This window comes from Borostomias antarcticus (genome assembly GCF_949987555.1).
Source record: "Borostomias antarcticus genome assembly, chromosome: 2".
Taxonomy (NCBI): domain Eukaryota; kingdom Metazoa; phylum Chordata; class Actinopteri; order Stomiiformes; family Stomiidae; genus Borostomias; species Borostomias antarcticus.
In genome coordinates, this window is record NC_140235.1 from 3,488,509 (window position 1) to 3,508,929 (window position 20,421).

Consider the following 20,421-nt stretch of genomic DNA (forward strand, 5'->3'; position numbering starts at 1 on the left):
ACATCCATCTAGCGGCATCTCACATTTGATGACATCTCCTATCCTTTCCCGTCAGTATTCCACACCAGACCAGCCCACCCTGGAAGCCCACGTGTGACACATTAAACAGAATCACTGCTCCCATCTGTCAATTTGTTACAGCCACTCCCTCTCACAGCTAGGCTCCGCTCCTCCAGCGGCTGACTTTAGCTATAGCCCTGAGCAGAATCGCTAATGCTCGGCGCTCTGACTGCCGCGAGACTGTTGGCTGGTTGTACATGCACATAAATAGGCTGGCGTGGCATGTACATGTGCTGCCTATAAATGAAGAATTAGTGAGAGGATGTGAATAAAGTGAGAGGATGTGAAAAACCTTACAGAGCAATCGCTGAGTCAAAGAATCCTATCACTCAACCACAGGGGCGGACTGGCCAATCGGAAGCACCGGTGGCCTGGCGCCCCCCCGGCAACAAGTCACGCAGCACCCCCCTCCCGTCAACAAGTCGCGCAGCACCCCCCCCCCCCCCCCCCCCCGTCAACAAAAAGAAACTGAAGGTGTTCCATCTCACCGCGTCGGCTCGGCTCGTGGCCTGACTGGGGATACATTTCCCGGGAGGAAATATTCACCCAGTCCGGCCCTGCTCAACCATATTTGCATAATGTACTATATAGATATCGTGTCATCAATAGGGAGAGAGCCAGACTCAAAACACTGAATGGAGCATACTGTATGAACACCAGGAACACTGTTCCATCACCTGATACTCCCCGTTATCTACTAACTAATCTACTGTAACATGAATGTCCACGGCCCACTGCAGGTTCTGGTACACTAATCGTTGTTATTCCTAACGAACGCGGGCGAATTAGAAGCAGACACGACTGTTTCTGAATAGCGAAGATAGAATGAGGAAGGAGAAATAGTTCAGAAACGTATCAAGTATGCATGAGAGGTCTTGTCTTCATGGCAGCTCCTGTGCATCTTAACACATCATTGAGGAGAACTGATGTCCACAAGCACACGTGGGGCCCAGAACAAACACTTTATCACGGAGAGAACAAGTTACTTAAACAGGAGTGAAGAGTGCAATGCTGAACATGAACTTCAGGAACTAGAGGAACTGCTGGTGTGCAGCCACAAGATTGCAACAACTTTCAGTTCAACAAGGTGCCTTAGGGAATACACCTTGCATTATATGCTAAGTGTCTTGGCACAGGAGAGAGATAAATATTACTTTTCTACAAGGTGCCTTTATATACTGTTGGAACATAAAGCAAGTATTATACCTGCTGGCGATTTATGTTGTGAATCTCTGATGCTACCTCAATTGGATTTTTAATGTGTAATTGATGGAGGTAATAATCCAGCTACTTAACTGACAATAAATTGATTACCAGACCCAAAGCTCTTTTGCTTGTATGCCCTTAGTCAAACGATATAATCATATGAACATTATTACTACTACTAGTAGTAGTACTGTCATGGGCGTCACAGGAAGGGGGGGGGGGGGGGGCGGGGGGGGCTGGAACTGACTACCCAGGCCCCCAGGAGGGAGAGGGCCCTTGAAAACCCTGTAATTTGTTAGGATTGACAGGGCTGCCAAGTCTCACGCATTGAGAGGGGGGTGCCTCGGGGGAGAGGGAAAGCCGTCTCGGGGGGGGGGCTTGTGACTAAGTGAAAAAATCTCAGGGAGGGTGGGGGGGCGGGGGGGGGCACAGAGGGGGCCCACGGAGATTGTTAATGTATAGGGCTCAGAATTTTGTGGAACGCCCCTGAGTACTGCTATTACTACTACTAATTATTATTATTATATAGCCTACCCAATGCTAGCTTTAGCATTTAGCTTAACAGTGCTCTCAGGTGAATCGCTGTCCATTATTATTTTTCTTAGCAGCACTCGACACTATCTAATGGTCACAAGTTGTCCTTCCACTTTGAACCTCCCAACCTGGAAGACACATTGTAGGGGACATTTATACAAATTGGAACACATGAATAATTAAAATAGCCTTTGATCACTGCTACCTTCAAGGCAGGTTGGATAATACACCTTATGAGCCTCTTATAAAGCCATAGGAAGATAAACAGCTATTCAAACTCCTGTAGCTAGTTGAAACTTCTAGCTGTGTTCAGGGAATAATGATTTAAAATACCTTACTCTTAACATCTCAGCTGAAGTTTTTTCTCTGAGCTTGGTGACTGTAGTTTGAAATATAAACACTTAACTTAAGACTGTAACCGATTAATTTGACCCCACTTGTTCCATATTTTGCTGCAAAAACATGCCCCCTTTCCATGTTCTGAAGCTGTATTTGGGCATCTAAAATGCCAGGGTGGGGGAGACTTCGTACCCAGGTTTTTCTCCTCAGACAGCAACACGACCCATCAGGTAGGTACTGGCATACACATACACACACACACACACATACACACACACACACACACACACACACACACACATACACACACACACACACACACACACACACACACATACAGTACACACACACACACATACACACACACACACACACACACACACACACACACTGATAATCTATGCTTGACGCTAGACTCACACACTCACCCTGAATAGACTGCCTGGCAGTCAATACCCAATGGAGAGCTGTCAGGAGACGATAGGAAAAGCAAAACATAACACAGAACCCCTGAGAAAGGGAGTGTGATAGTAAGATGCGACAGGCTTGGAACGCTATGATGAATAGTGTCAGACAGACTCCCAGAAGAGGGTCAACTCCTGTCGTCTCTCCTCCGCACTCTACTTAGTCTGGAAAACACATTTCTTGAAATGCATGTGTACTGTATAATGACTCAACTGTTACATAATGCAAGTAAAGATGGTTTGTGTAAGTGATTCATGTGAACTCCCAATAAGGGTGGGTGACTAACCTATGATGGAATCGGATTGTATGTACGTGATGTAATACTTTACACTCTAGCAAGGAAAGGGAGCACACAAGGACATTCTGAAAGACATGAATATTTCTTAATACATTTTAAATAAATGAAAAAATAAGGATGTAGGAGGTACAGTCTGTTGAGTTTAAATGACAGGGTACACAGGAGACATACTATTCTGTTGAGCTCTCTTAAAAAAATAACCTAAATTGAATAAAGCCTTCATATAAATCAATGTAATGTGGTTTCTCTGCTCTAGGCTAGTGTCACTTCTCTCCTCTTCTGAGAAGACATTGATTTTCCCAGTGATGATGGCTCTGGTATCATTCTCTGGTTCTGGATAAGTATATGATAACAACCTCTGATAGCGGGGATGGAGGGAAGGATGAGGGTGGCAGGGCACAGAGATGAACACTAAACTCATATTAATTACAGATAAGAGCTCCCGGGTGGAAGCAATAACCCTGGTATGAGGAGGAGAGTAGGAGTGTGGTCACGTGGAGTGTTTAATGAAAAATCTTACTTGGTTTAGTTTAGATTTCAAAGAACACGCTGAGTGGTCGGTCAAGCTGGTTTCAAACAAAGACAATAGTTTTATTCTGTTACGAGTCTGCAAATTCGGACTCTAGCACAGGAAGTGAATCTGGGCTCGAGTGAGGCAGATGGGGACGAGGTAGATAGGTTATAACGTGAAAAAGGAAGTGACATAGTTTCAGGATGAAGAGGACAGGGCAGTGATGTCACACATGAAGAATTTGTAGTTTTAACAGACTGATCTACAGTATGAGAACGAACTACAAAGTTAGAACAACAGTTAAGTAGGAAAACAAAACACTTTGGTGAGACTTGAATTTCATTCACAGGAGCAGAGCTGACAGTAGGGATGGAGTTGGGAGAGGAGGGAAGTGCTGGCACTGTGCCCGCCCCGATGCCTACCAGAGACAAGACAAATGCCTCATAGCAATCATTGGCTTTTTTACTGGGTTTTGTTTTTTCATTTTGGTTGCAGAACTCAGATACTGCAGTAAGAGCTTTTAAAGTGTTTGAGTGAATCATCAAAAAGTGGGTGGGAAAGTAGATAGGCTTTAGGCAATGACATCTAGCTGACTACAGTAAGGATCCCACTTGTTTTATTGAGTCATTTTCTCTCCTATTTTATAAATTGTTTTAGTGTCTAGCTGTAGACTCAGGATAGTCGATTCTTAGTCCTGTTGGGGATGACATTTTCATGAACAGTATGTTCATACAATAAATACACTTTAAAACATTGACGTTTGAGAGAGAGAGAGAGAGAGAGAGAGAGAGAGAAAGAGAGAAACTAAGAGGACTTTTTTCCTGAGTGGTGGTACATTGCCAGCCAGACCGGAATCTAATTTCCAGTGTGCCACGGTACTGACTGTAACTAATGACTGCCAAGCTTTATAGTGAGCACAGAGCTTTTCAATTCACCTGAGGAGCACTTTAATTCAATCTTCTTCATCAAGATCAATAAATGTGTCTGAACTGTGGCTTCTGGGGACATAATGCTCTGTAATAGGGCACAGTGCTTTTAAATGACCGGCCGTTTGGCCATGCCTAGGCAACAGGTTGGAACAGAGAATGAAATGGCTGCACTCAAGCCAGAGAGACATGGGTCTGACAGACATTGACAACACAGTGAGATCACCGTTGAAAGACATCAAACTCTCATAATGTGCTCCCACAAACTGCCTGACCCCTTGCCCCTACTGTACATGCCAGGGGTGTGAGGGAATAATGGAAGAGGAGTGAGTGATGGGAGGGTGGGCTGAGGGAGGGTTGATGGGAGGGGGGGGGGGGTGCATGATCAAAGCCTATATTTTGAAATCACTTACTTCTCCATTAGTTTGATTAATGGTGCCAGCCTAGTCGTCAGACAGAGGCAAGGGCCTTGAAAAATGATGCAATTACTGCTTTTTGAATAGGGGTCTGAAAAGGCCTGTTTGAGAGAGGCAACTGGGGGGGATTCTACAGGGTATCCTGGACAGCACACTAGCTCTTCTTCATCCATCTCTTCTTCACCGTCCACCCCTCAGCTATACCACACACACACACACACACACACACACACACACACACACACACACACACACACACACACACACACACACACTCCTTCGCCCAGCCCCCTCTACACACCTGTATGACTGGACCGTCGTCCTTTACACTAACCTGGAACAGGGAATAATGTGGAAATGAAAGTACTGAAATCCTTCAAAATGGTGCCATGAGAAATCGCATCATTAATATGATTCACTTCTCCGCGCCCATCAATATCAACAACGCAGCCGTTTCTTTGCGTTAGGCATTCTGCAGGTCAGAATGCTGAGAGACTGCACACGTCCTCGCGATGCGTGTTGTGTGTTGTGTACTGTTCTGCACTGCGTTTTTTCTTTTTGATCATTCTTTACTTTCATGAGCAACACTGCAGGAGGAGAATGATTTTCAGTGAAGCTCTGTAGGGCATGCAACCAGAAACCATATCAATTAGACCAAAGCGTCGGTCACTGACAGAAGCCATTGAAATGAAGCACAATGGCAATTATAGCTGCTGAGCAGCAGTGGATCGGGGCTGGGAATTTTGAGGAGGAAGAGGAAGGAGGAGGAGACAAATGACAAATACTGTATATGAAGGTCTCTGCCCGGACTAATTATTTAAAACTTCTTCAATCAAAAATATCTTTAAAATAATGTGTCTGAAATCCAAACAGAACAGTGCCTGTGTAGTTTCTAAGTAATTTCTTCATTATTTCTCATGAACAGCCCCCTAAAATAATGCTCATTTATCCTTAAAAAGGCGCCCAGCCACTCCTTCCCTGTGTTTGCTTGCCAACCAGTGGTTCCACTCAATGAACTGCAAGTTGATTCTGAGAGCTGCCGGTGTGGGGTAGCTGAACCAGTAGATCCTAGATCAACCTTTATCATTTAATATTGTCCTTGCTGAGTCAACAGACATAACCTTAGGCACGAATCATAGCCAGCTAGCCGGCTAGCCAGCCAGTCAGCTAGCCAACCAGCCAGCTAGCCAACCAGCCAGTTACTTATTACCATCTTATTTTAAAAAAGAAAACAAAAAAAAACTTGATAATTATCACCTTATTATTAGGAAATTACTAGGTAATTTCAACCTAGTTTCTAAGAAATTACTTGATAATTACCACCTTATTACTTGGAAATTATAAGGTAATTTAAAAATGTTTTCTTTCATCTATCTATCTGCTTCATGCATGACAAACTGGCTGGAGTGTGAAATGTTTTTTGGCTTGCCTTCCTAAAACTGCAGAGCAACTGCAGATGTGCTCAGTCAGAGGCCAATCAATCTGGCCGGATATACTGTAGTCCTAGGCAGGGGTTGGCTGAGGCTGCCAACAGCAACGTCTCTGATTGGTGGAGGGGGACGGGATGAGGAAAGAATTCAAAATACAATGACAGTATTTGAGATACTGTATAACTCTGAAAAATGTCACACTACATCTACCATGTCAGGAAAATGTCTTTTTTTCATGAACATTGGAGATTTTGCAGTGAATATGAGGAGAATGGCTGGCTTCAGATAGCACCAACTAAATAGTCAAGAAAAAAACGGAAATCCTGTGTAAATTCATTGGATAGAATAGATCTGGCGGGTTTCATTAGCGTGAGTGAGTGTGCAAGGGAGACAGTGTGTGATGGAACAATGAACAAAAACAGTGTGATGGTACAATGGAAAAAAAGAGCAAGAGAAATTAATCCTGTCTAGTGTACAACCTGAATTCTTCATTAACATTCTGTGAATGTGTAGGATATTTTTCACCTTGGCATGTGTTAAAGTAGACATTACAATTGATAGTATAGATGGGGCAATAATACCCTCTCTCTTTTCTCTATTCAAGCCTATTCAGTCTGATTCAACCCTGCTGCGTATGAAGAGGTCTGATGGGAGAGACTGTCATTCAGACAAATGACTACTGATGATCTTGTTTATTCCACCACAATGGTAAACACTGGATTACAAAGAGGCAGGTAGAGAAAGAGAGAGATAGATAGAGAGAGAGAGAGAGAGAGAGAGAGATCATGATCACACAGAAAAAGTCCAAATGTCAAATAGCACCTCTACGTAGCGCCATCCTAGAACATACCTGTACTGCACCATGCACGAAAAGAAAAAAGCTAGTAGAGTTTACCAGATTATACAATGACTTGTGTGATTATTTGATTGTGATTGGCTTAGAGGTATGCATTATTTCTGCACAACACCTGGCATATATGCCCAGCAACTCACCGTTGTTCTAAACCAATGCAATTCAAGCTACGACCTAGCAACCCAAATAATAATTCGTAGCAACCCAAACTACAGTAATGCCATACTGTAACTAAAATATGCTAGCCATGAGTGAAGGAAAGGCAGCTGCTGTGCAACATATCTAGTTGTCAAATCTAAGTACCAAAAAAATGTTTATGACACCTCACCTCATTGTCCCCAAATCAATCACTTTTTCCATGTCGAGTATGCGTGCTGTTTCCAATTGCAGCTGCCATCAGATTTTAGACCGTGGTGCTCGCCTACAGGGCGCTAAAGGGAGCAGCCGTTTATGCAAACAACGGTCAGGCTCCAAACTCCAGCTCTACCTCTATTTGCTGGCTAGTGCCGCCATCTCTACGAGGATGCAGGCTCCCATCTCAGTCGCAGCTCTTCTCTGATTTGATGCTGCAATGGTGGAATGGGCTCTCTTGTCAACCCATCTTTCACAGGAGACTCTTCAGAGAACTTCAGAGAACACCACTTTCACTGACCTTTCTACCTTGTAATTCTCTAGTTTCGCACTATTACTCAATGTTACTTCAACTTCTGGTAGCCTACATGGTAGAAAAGATAGATTAAAAAAAGTTAGAGAAGGCTTTACTTAGGATGACTGTGATGTACGGTACAGTTGGTTCATTTACTCAAGACAAATGTACTTAAGGTACTTTGGATAAAAGGGTCTGCTAAATGACTGAAATGTAAATGTCAAATGTAATCAAGACTAGTCATCCGTGTCATGAATGGCAAACACTGTACTATTCTTAGATGACTTGTATAATTTAATTATGTTTCATCACGTTACAGCTACCCCAACCCCCTGTCTGCATTCAAGATTCAAGATTTCTTTCTTATTCTTTCTTTCTTTCTTTCTTTCTTTCTTTCTTTCTTTCTTTCTTTCTTTCTTTCTTTCTTTCTTTCTTTCTTTCTTTCTTTCTTTCTTTCTTTCTTTCTTTCTTTCATTTGTTTGACAGGACAGTGCATGACAGGGCTTGTGAAGTGCAGTGATAAAAATACAGTAAAGTGAAAAAAGTAGAAGGGCAATTGGACTACAAAGAGTCAGTGCAAAGTCAGTTTAGTGCAAAAGTTGCAGGGAGTGGGGGAGAGTGTTAGAGGGGAGCCATGTTTATAAGGTTGATGGCCGTGGGGAAAAAACAGTTCCTGTGTCGAACAGTTTTAGTCTCTATCGACCACAGCCTCCTGCCAGAGGGGAGTGGTGTGAAGGGGCCATAGCCCGGGTGGGAGGGGTCGGTCATGATCTTTTTGACCTACTTCAGATCCCTGGAATCATGCACGGCTTGGAGGGAGGGCAGGGCGCAGCCAATCACCCTCTCCGCAGAGCGTATCACCCGCCGCAAATTAGTCTTGTCCTTGACCGAAGCGCTGGGGAATCAGGTGGTGATGGAGAAGGTGAGGATGGACTCGATGATGGAGGTGTAGAATTGTACCATCATGAATTTATTTATTATTTGAATTTATTCAGCTGCCGCAGAAAGTACATCCTCTGCTGAGCCTTCTTCACCAGGGTGCTGACGTTCAATTCCCATTTGAGGTCCCGGGAAATGACAGTACCCAGGAAGCGGAAGGAGTCCATGGTGGCGTCCGGGGAGTCATGCAGGGTGATGGGAGCGGAGGAGGGGGGGGGTGAACAATAGGACCGTGGATGAGCAGAAGTCACTGTTTTTAGCTACTAGTAGCTGGAGTTCATCCATCTTGTTGGCTAGCGAGCGAACATTAGCTAGGAAAATTCCAGGTACTGTAGAGGAGTTCTTGACCCACGGCTACAAAGCCTAACGAGGGCCCCAGCTCTCCTCCCTCGCTTGTGCCGGCACCATCTCACAGCTTGGGCGAAGGCAGCAGTCCCTCTGACCAGGATATCCAGTAAATCTGCAGAGTTGGTGAGTAAGTCTGGGATAAAGTCCGTAGGGCTTGCTCTCCTAATACTAACAGGCTCCTCTCTTGTGTAGGAGGTTTTGCAGGATACAAACTGGGACAAAACAACACATGACATTGCACACCACAACGCCATGGCTGCCCCAGTCGGTGCCATCGTGGCCACGGTCACCTACAGGCTACATATGTTCTGTACAGTAGAAATTCTATGTACAAGAGATGTTTTAGATAGTCATTCAGGTGCCGGATGGCTTGCAGGAAGAAGCTCTTTCTGAGCCTCTCCATTCTCGCCATTTGAGTGCGGTATCTCTTCCCTGACTATAGCAGAGAGAACAGTCCATTTCCTGGGTGGCTGGGGTCTTTCAGGATCCTGTTGGCCTTGATCTTGCATCTTCTGGTGTAGATGTCCTCGAGGTAGGGGAGTGCCCCCCCAGGGTACGCTCAGCTGATCCTCAGAGCTGCTGTTCCCATACCAGGTGGTGATATTCCCAGTCAGGATTCTCTCGATCATGGATGAGTAGAAGTTCCATCGAATCTGGGAGGACGCTCTGAATTTACTCAGTTGTCTGAGGTGGTACAGTTTCTGACATGCTTTCTTCACCACAGTGTCTACATTTGTTGACCATTGTTGGTGATCAGGCCTGTCACTGCTGTGTCGTCGGCAAACTTGACGATGGTGTTGGAGTTAAAGTTGGCTGTATAGTCGTGCGTGTACAAGGAGTACAGTACTGGGGACAGAACACAGCCCTGGGGGGCTCCCGTGTTGAGGGTGAGGGAGGATAGGGTGCAGTTGTCTACCTTCACCACCTGGGGTCTGTCTGACAGGAAGTCCAGGATCCACCTGCAGAGGGCGTCGCTTTGCCCCAGGACTCAGAGCCTGGTGTTGAGTCTGGGTGGGGTTATAGTGTTGAAATCTGAAGTATAGTCGATGAACAGCAGCCTCACATAACCCGACACGTTCCCCTGGCTCTTGTCTACAGTAGGTGGGATACGGTAGTGTGGAGGATGTGAGCTATCGAATCCTGTGTGGATCTGTTGGGTCTGTATGCGAACTGTAGGGGGACTAGTGTGCTGAGCAGTGAACAGCATACAGAATGTGCTCCTTGACCAGCTTCTCAAAGCACTTCATCATCACAGAGGTGAGAGCTACCGGGTGGTAGTAATTGAGGCAGGCTGGTCTTGGCTTCTTCGGTACAGGGATGATGGAGGACTTCTTGGAGCATGTGGGGACACAAGGACTGCGCCAGGGACAGGTCGAATATCACTGTAAACACAGGAACCAGTTGGTCAGGGCATGCCTTGAGCAGGCACGTGCACCCGTAGACCTCAAGGCGAGGGACCCTGCCTTTTTCGCCTCTCATAGAGAAGTGCCTTTTTTTCTTAAATGTAACCTTTTTTATAAACACATTCTGAGGCGGCCCTGCCTAACATATTTTGATTGAATCAAAATATCAGGTTGGAAAATAATTTGTTACCCTACCTATCATCTCTCTTGTTTTCCTAGCTACCGCAGCGCACGCACTGTGAGCGAAACAAATGCACCTGCGCGCAAAATTAATGCACCTGCACGCAAAATTAATGCACCTGCACACACACGTGATAGACACTCGATAGTCGTGAGTACATGAGTTCTGTACATTCACCAGGGTTTGAAACCAATTAGGAAGGTTAACATTAATTTTGCTTTCATTTAGAAGGGGTAGTGTGCTATTTTGGACATCTGGCCCTATTTGTGGTCTGTCTACCATGAACCTGAAACAAAGAGACCATCATTTCACTGATCATTCCAGTATTCAGCTAGCTCCAGTTCTTCTGCAGGCTCTCACGGGGCTACAATGGAAGTCAATGGGGCATATATAAATGCATTGAAAAACTATGATGAATGTGCTTTTCTGAGACAGGAAGCTGAGGGTGTAATCTTACCAGTCTCAGTCAGTATGCTCTCCTGTGAAATGTGTCGCAATCCTAATATTTTTTGGTGTTTGGCATGACTTGGAGGACACATAGTCCTCTGTGGGAACTGTGAAAACAAGTGCCAGGGGAATGCCTATGACCAAGCCATGCCAAACATGTAAAAACAGTCAGATTGCAATATATTTCTCAGGAGAGCATACTGAGACTGGTAACTGCAATTATTAGACAAATTCCTGTTTGGGAGTCTCCATTTGAGAATAGAGTAATGATCCTTATCTTACCGAACTACCAGCAACGTTTCATAACTTCCTGGTGAAACTAAATTGTTTTAACACCCAACACAAACAGCAAAATAATTGTTTCAGATTCCACCACCAGAAAGAAATGCAATAGATGAGCCACATCCACAAAATAATAAACATGTCGCTTTTCAATGGCCGTTCCGCAGCCTGACAGCAAATCTACTCCGGTACATCAGGAAAGCAATGGACAGTTTGTGTAGCCTACTCACAGTACATGGGATTTCTGATACATTTCCACTTACTGGCGGAAACCTATTGTCCTGCTGGTAGAGAATGTCAATCACTGTGGCGAGGCGGAGACTGTCCATCGCTGCGTTGGACATGTGACACTTATGGACCAGTTTAGAGGTCAGCAGATAAAGCGGATGGACTTGATTACACGCCTTTTACGGTTTAACCATTCGGTCTCGCGGACCGCTCTGTCTAAAAGAAATAAAACGTGACCAAGAGGTTTACGGTTTCAATAATGCTAAGGACGTCTGAAAATGACAAACATCCATCAAGGTTTATCACCTTGCGACAAGACGTGAATACCATTTGCGAATCACCACGGAAATAGACAAATGAAATTCATGGGACCTGGGTTTAAGTTTATGTTCTGTACAGCCTAACGGTATTAAAAACATTTCCTCTCTGTGCTGGGCAGACCTGTAAAGGACGGTGTGACATTTATTCAGTGCTGGTGAGAACGAGAGCCGATTCATGGATTTATGATGCCAACATGTGTAATAATGCGGAGTAGGTACTGGATGTTTAGTTGGGATGACGATGGTGTGTGGTGGCCACATAACATTCAGCATCGGCAGAGATGGAGTATTCTGAAATAAAGACTGCCGTGCGACTGCAATGACTAGGTTATTATAATCGTGTAGTGGATATCATCATCATGATCATCTTCACCATCCTCCTCCTTCTCATCCTCCTCATCATCCTCCTCATGGTCATGTCTATCATCATCATCACACACTGCTGGATAGCCGCCCTGCCATCTGGAGGTCATGCTTTAGTTGACATTACCTGCTCTGAATATGACTATAGAATATTCTCTCCCAGTTTTAATTCCATGAGGAAAATTATTCATGAAAGGCTCTTGTAACTTTCCTAGATGATTTATGCGACCATGAGCAATAACAATTCATCAAGTAAAGAGCTTGCAAACTGCATCTGTTTCCACTTTAATACCAGAATTTGAGCATACTGTCATTTTTCTTGATCACTATATCCCTCACTGTAGTGAATTATGCAGATGAGAAGGCGTTGCTTCCTATACAGTCTTTTTAGTACAGTGTACTCTGTGACAAGTATTGGCTATTTTTCTATTTTCTGTGCATAAACCGTATTGTTATTGCACAGAAGTGTTAGGACTACACAATCTTGAGATACCTCCTACTGTATGTCAATTCTTTAATAGGCTACATAAGCTTTTCCTCCTATATAAAAATACAATACAATAGCTTTAACCACAACATCTCTACAATTCCAGAATTGGACGACCGGTGGCTATACCATGTCTGCGGTTATCTCCACAACTGGCCGTTGTATAAATCAACTTCATACATCCCTACGTCCCTTGCAACCCCGAGAGTGCAGCGTCGCCTGTGAAGTTGTTTGGACCAGCGGTTTTCCACTACTGTTGTCCGGTAAAAAATAGTTCCGCTTCGACGGCTGCTCAAAACTTTTAGTCAGAACAACTTCACTGTGGATTTTCAGAAAAAGGCCTTTTAAAGTGCATTAAAAGACAAGGCGTTCCACTCAGAATACTATTAAAACAAAACCAAAGTGTCCAATTACTAATTCCACCACTTCAGGCAAATTCTAAAGGACCCCAGGTAGATGCAAATGTCATGGCAAGTGCATTTTGAACTGGCATAAATCTTAAAGCTAAATCTTATCTACAGTCAGATCAATAGTTGGTTGCTCAAGGGTGCATTTGTTTTCGGTTTTCTGGCATGAAAGAAAAATTGTTCGTTTCGGTTTCCGGTATACGCCGGAGGTGATGATTTAAATTGAATTCTAAGTTGATTTATCTGCTCCTGGGGTTCTGAGTAAGCCTACATGCCCCACAGAGCGTTCTGAATGGGTCACGGAGATTATCACTGATATGTAATACTAGTGCTTACTGTATAATGCAATTTGCATATTTCTCCGCCGGTAATGCTTAAGCATTCAATTCATGTGGTTAGGAAAATATACGATAAGAGTCTAATATAAGATAAGAGTCTAATATAAGATAAGAGTCTAGTATAAGATAAGAGTCTACTGATCCTCCCAGGGGGAAATTTGGTGTTTCAGCAGTTGAAAATTACAGGAAGGTTGGAAAGGCGAGAAACGCTAGATACAAGAAAAAAGATACAAGATACTAGAAAAAAGAAAGAGACACTAGATAAGGGGGGGGGAGCATAAAAAAGGGATATCAGGGGCAATATACCTCCATATGTACAGTTACTGTGCAGTATAGAGTAGTGTATATAAGTCTAGGGGCACACGATATACAGGTGCATCTCAGAAAATTAGAATATTGTGGAAAGTTCATTGTTTTCTGTGATTTAATTCAAAAAGTGAAACTTTCATATATTATATATTCATTACACGCGTAGGGAAATATTTCAAGGCTGATCGCCTCCATGCCACACTCCATTGATGCAGTAATTTGTGCAACAGGAGCCCCCACCAAGTATTAAGTGTACAAATGAACATACTGAACATACTGTACAATCATAAAGATTAAGACAAAAAAGGCTTGAAATATTTCACTTTGTGTAATAGATCTACAATGCATGAAAGTTTCACTGTTATTAAATTACAGAAAATAATGGACTTCACAATATTCTAATTTTCTGAGATGCACCTGTATGTACAAGATATATTTTTATACCTGCATACAATCAGTCTGTATAAATATGTATAACTATACAAGTATGAGTCAAGGAGTATACATACATACAGACAGACAGACAGACAGACAGACAGACAGACATACATACAGTCTGTCTGGGTATATGTTGTGGTCCCAGCCCAGGCCCCGCCTCACCCAGGGCCGGGGCGAACGAGCGCTGGGTCACTCCCGGGAACAAGCCCGAGACCGCGGCAGGTGCAGCCTATTACCAATCAGGCTCACCTGCCGCAATCATCTCGGTCGGCTACAAGAAGCCAGCAGCCCCGCCGCTCAGTGCTTGGTTATACTGAGATCTTGGTAATTCATTGCGAAGCTCCCAGCTGATTGAACGCCCTTTGTTGTTTTCCTTGTACTTGTTAACTCCTCGTGTCCCTCTCTCCGTTTTCCCCTCCAAGACCCCGTCTTCGTCCCGCGCCGCCCTCTGTGACTCGGCTCTCCCGGCTCCCCTCCGCGCCTCCCTCCCGCTCCGCGATTCGCCCTGCCTACCGCCTCAGCGCCGGCGCCCGCGCCACCAACGCAGCTCCCGGACTACCCCTCTCCACCGGCTTTTTTTCCTCGCTCGCCTCGTGCCCCTCGGACCTGACCTCTCCCCCTGACGCTCCTCCACGGGGATCTCTCCGGCTCGCCAGTCCCCGCGGTAGCCTAACGCACGCACACTGACAACATCCCTCCACATAGCCATTTGCCCTCACGCATCCATACACTTAATTTCACATCCCATTCACACGCACGCACGCACACATACATTCCCCCCACCTTAAAGTGGCAGTCCGTCTGTGTTTTTTTGTGTTTACTTTTTCTCCCGGTGTGGTCACCGCAGTACCTTAGTTATCCCCCTTTTTGTTCCTTTTGTTTATCACATTTATTAAAACCGCCTTCGGGCTTATTTGTGTTACTCTGGTGTCCGTCTGCTTCTCTGGGTCTGCTGCCCTGGTCCGGTTCTCTGTTCAGGGGTGCCCCCCCCTTCCCTGGGGCATAACAGTATATCTATTAATACACATGTATACATACATACATGAACACCTCTATAACACCCCGCGCGCTCAGGCACTGTTGTATAGTCTGATGGCACAAAGGAACGCCTGAACCGCTCCGTATTGCACCTGGGTGGGACGATCCTGTGGCAGAAAGAGCTCCCCATCTGCCACAACTCGCCATAGAGGGGATGGAAGGGGTTGTCTAGGATAGACTTCAGTTCGTCCATCATCCTCCTCTCTGCCACAAACTCCAGTCTGTCCAGTTGTTGCCCCACGACAGAGCCATTTGGATTAGGGTGAGGCAGTACACTTGACTAGTTGGAGTTTACCCCACTGAGCAAAGACACGTCTAAAAGACGTCTTTAAGATGTCTTTTTCGGACGTCCAAAGACATCCAATTAGGAGCCAGAATGAAAGTTTTTTTTAGACGTTCAGATATTGAACCCGTTCTGCATGTCCACAGACGTCTTAGAGGGGTCCAAGCCAGACGTTTGAATATTGAGGGGTCCAGCAGACGTACAAATGGGGTTCTGGACCGACGGATGTTATTAAGACATGATCTGAACGTCTCCCTGACGTTTTGTGTTTGCTGGGACACCAACAACAAGTAATGGCACAACAAAAATGACTCCACTATGCTGGGGTTGAATTCAGGACGCTTTTCAAGCACAATACTTTTACATCCTCGCCCACCCACTGATTGTTGTATTTATTTCACACACTGCATCTCCTAATTAAACGCTTAGGAAAGCATTAGCTACAGAACGCCTTGCCTTCGCATAGTTAATGCCTCACAACTTTGCGTGGGCATTATCCTTATTTAAAAATAGAGGACAAAGGGAAACATATAAACAAACTGATTGAATTCCATCCATTCTAATAGACCGGTGAAGATGCAAAAACCCAGCAGGTACAATTAACTGATGATGCCATAGACCCATTCATGTGAATACCTAATTTATGTGAAGGCAGAATCCGAAAGAGCATCATGTAATTATAAACGTTATTCGAGTTTTTCTTCTCAGCCAAGTAGTAAATGGTTTTTCTCTGGGGCATGATGAGTGATTTTGGAAGACCGTTCAGCTGCACAGTGATTAACTCCTACATGGGCTGCTCATATTGTTTGTGTGCCTTTCTGTCCCCCTAAGGCCCTGAGGTCAGACGTGTCCCCGTGTCCCATGTGTAGGTCAGGGGACATAACAGACGGTACAATGGGATAGAGGGTGACCCTGGACCGTAATGCCCTTATAGAGGCCGCGTGAGAAATACAGAAAGATGAAATAGAGACAGAATGAGAAAGAGATGGAGGAATTGCATTTGTGAGAGAGAGAGAGAGAGAGAGAGAGAGAGAGAGAGAGAAAGAGAGAGAGAGAGAGAGACAGAGAGAGAGAGAGAGAGAGAGAGAGGACAGGATAAACGGAGATGAGGTTATGGAAAAGGAAAGGACGGAAAGATAGAGTGCTAGCTCAGAGAGAGACATGAGACCATTAGGAAGGGGGGGGGGGTAGAGAGAGAAAGAGGGGGGTTCTGGAAGGAGAGGGGGACAGAGGGCAAAGGAGGATGAGATATGGACAATGATAGATCGCTGGCTGGCAGGCTCAATTTGTCATGATGTTATTGTGAGGAAAATGGAATTGAATAGTTACACAAGGGGGTCAAGGGGAGAGGACAGGGGCCAGGTGGGGCAGCTCTTAGGCCAGGGAGGAGCGATACCAGTGGACAATAACCAAGACAAACTCCCCGGAAACACTTCAAACTCCAGCCTAAGATGTGGCCTCATGTGACGTGGCATCACGAGGTAACGTAGCGAGGTGGTTAGTTCAGAACCATTCATTTTGGCGGCCCCGATTGTTAGCCCACATGTCAGACCTCACACGCCCTCTTGGTGAAAGACAATACCTGCTGTTTACCCAACCGATTGTCACTACGGTTAACTGTTCTCAACATGGTCCAACATGAACTTAATGGCTCAATATTGACTGATGATGCTACTTTATTCTCAGTGGATGTATTTCAACACCAGACTCAACAGACGGCATTAAACACAGCTTGAATTGTAAGTGAATAGGATATTACACATTCTGAGTGGCTGTTTACTATACATCGTTTATATATATAAAACAATAAAACAATACAAGTGCATGCCAGAAAGCTCCTGTATCTCTACTGTACTTAGAGACATCCTGCTTTACTATTCAACCTCAAAATGCTGCTTTTGCTGGCACTTCCGCAATCAACACCAGACAGCCTCATTATCATTCTGTAGACTTTTTAGTGGGTGGCTTTTCATTGCAGTTTAAAATGCAATGTTGAAAACCTATTGGACCTGTTTAATTCTATCGGGTCCCTCTCATTAGTATTTAGGAGGGAGGGGGGGGGGGGGGACACACACGGGGGTGACAGTGATGGATCGGCTGGTATAAGACGGAGTGGATGATGGTGCGGCCATCGCTGGCTTCTCTGTTCTCTGCTGTGAAGCGGGTGTCCTCTGTTCTAAAGCCTGTGGGTTCAACATAACCTCCACCGCAGATGACCAGACAGCCCAGGTTCAAACGTTATTAATAGTTATCTGTTGGACAGTTAAGGATAGGCTAAAATGAGCCTTGGGCTTCAGCCTACAGGGTTCCTTTTTTTCGGTTCTAGATTTGTTGGAATTTTTTGATTGTGTGAATGGTTTGATATATTCATGATGATGTTCTCTCGCTGTATTTTCACACAAATGATTACGTTTTGTTTATGGTTCATTATTACACGTGACCGAAAATAAACCATTCATTCATTCCTTCGTTCATTCATTCATTCATGTAAAGGTTGCACATCCACTGTTGGGAAGGAGTGGAAAAGGAAAGGAGAGAAAGTCACACAGAGACAAACTATCAAGACAGAGAGAGGGATGATACCCCACAAAAGACATCTGTTCTGGGAGACATCTTTAGATGGAGCAAGTGAAACTATAATAACAGTTCATAGTTTGCAATCCAGATCCCTGCTCTAGAAAGTTTTGTCTTTCACTGAAGCAAGGGGACATTAACCTTTGGTGACCTAAACCATATGACATAATATATGAAACACTTTAGGGCATGAGTGGACTTCAGATACTCCTTCATGATTCTGAACTCCACATCAGACACATAAGTCGTCGCTGTGCCTAAAGTGCCCCATAATAGCAAGTTGGAGCAAATTTAAATTCCAATTTCACACGACCACTTTAGTTCGTCAGACGCCACTGCCAGCAAGGGCATAGTTCATCTGTTTTTAATCAGTAACTTTTGTATGTTTTCCTCTTCACAAGTGAATCTGTGTCTGACAGGGGCCGTCTCTGGGCTATGTAGATCCCGTGTGAAGGCCTTGTCGCAATCTCATGAATATTTCACTGATTAATTACATGAGTCCCACCTCCGCCCGCCTCCATCAAACAACGCCGCTACCTTGAAAAACGGAGTCCATTATTTACAACGTCTTCCCCAAAGAAAGCGAGATATTGAAAACACTGGCTGCGATTTATCACAAGGCATTAAGAAACTAAGTCTCAGAGCTGTAATCTACAATTGGCAGAGTGGACAGTCAAGGTCATCCAGATAGAAGAGGATTTATCACCTCCATGGTTTCAAACAGGCTTTTCTCTACCGGCCCCACAGTGACGAACACAGCACCTGCGGCTCCCTGCCCCCCTAACGCCTGCTTTCAACCCTCGTCTGCTCGAAACCCTCTGGATAAAATTTGATCCGGACTGAATGATTTTCAAAATCCACCGCCGCAAACCACATGGCTTACCTATTTACCACTCACACGCTGTTCCGAATGAATTTAGAGTCACTTCTCAGTTAAGAGCTTCTGGATTGTTTGTGGGAGTCGTAATCTGTCACTTTCTCTCCATTGAAACAGTACGGCAGCAGAGGACTGGGGGGAAATGGAAAGACTTTGGAAAACAAATATGAGCCACCGTATATCATTCAGTTATATAATGTATGAATCTGATTTTGCAGTTAAGAATGAGAGCAGGTATCGATTCTACCACTAACAGGGCATCCGGTCCAATCCAGTATTTGCTAAATAGGAGAGAACCCCCCCCCAAACCCAAATTAATAATTTAGGTGAATCTATATCTAGGATGTGGAAGGAGCCAGAAGTACAGTATAGGTTGCTTCTGGCTTCATCTTTACTGTAGATAAAGACATCTATAAAACAAAACTGGAAGGTTTGAATACCTTTGCTGGTCTGAAATATAGCCTTTTCTATAACCGTGAGAGCCTGAGGCCTCACATGGCTTTTTGTTACAAAGTAAAATAGTATAGCTTGTTTGATTGTTGCCTTGTAATGTTTATCACCTTTAAATCCCCTTCAGTTTACAGTTGGCCCTGTTCTGACTCCTCCCCCCCCTCCTCCTGGTGTTGAAATGATACCTTCCAGTGAGATAACCAGGGTGGTCTGCTCTCTCCCTCTCCCTTCTGGGCCGACCCACCTCTTTTGTTCGGTATTCCCCCAGATCGCCCATCCCTCCATCTCCCCCTCCGCTCTCTCCTCAGCCGTTCCCTGGCATGGGGCCTGGGTACTTCATCCCCCCTGGAGCTGCCCTCGCCTTCATCCCCCCTGGAGCTGCCCTCGCTACACAGGAGGCCTTCCCTTCAATCGGGGCACTGGTGTCATCCATCATTGCCCCGCAGAGCCGAAACGGAGGCCGAGATGCCACATCAATCTGCCCCCCCCCCCCCCCCCCCCCCCCCCCCCCCCCCCCCCCCGGGCTTGGGGGGCAGCCGCAGTGGTCCTGATAGTCAGGCCAGGGAGAGTAAGTTTTACAGGAGATGAGGGAAAGGGACATAGAGGCGTCCACTGCTACCATTTGAGGGCGAATAGTGGCGGGAAGCAAGCATTCAACACACACCGTGAGCAAACGATTCAGTACACCTTCTCGCAACCACGTTGGCGGAGAGTGGAGTTGACATGTCACACAACTTGGCAACATGATAAGAGTAGCACTTTACAAGTACAGGTTGTAAAGCTCCGCGCTCATCTGCCCATCGGGTTCTTGAGCGTAGAGGGTTGATGTGCCAAGTACCGACTAGAGAGCTAATCTCAGGAGATGACAGTCAAAGTTTTCGCCGTCTGCTTGCGTACACTCAGGGAGACGGGTCTAGCTCCACATACGGTATTGCAGCCTTTTGATAAAGACGTAGGAGATTAGGAGGCGCGTTTATCATCGTGACAGTCCGTTTGCATTACCGCCAAGAGCTCGTCCCGCCGCG

The 20,421-nt window shown here is 45.1% G+C and overlaps 1 protein-coding gene across 1 annotated transcript in view; it reads right to left on the reverse strand.

Annotated features, from left to right (window-relative positions):
• grid1a (glutamate receptor, ionotropic, delta 1a) overlaps positions 1 to 20,421 on the reverse strand; it is a gene marked incomplete at both ends in the record, with an annotated part of 259,970 nt that overhangs the window by 70,533 nt on the left and 169,016 nt on the right. The window lies entirely within an intron of this gene.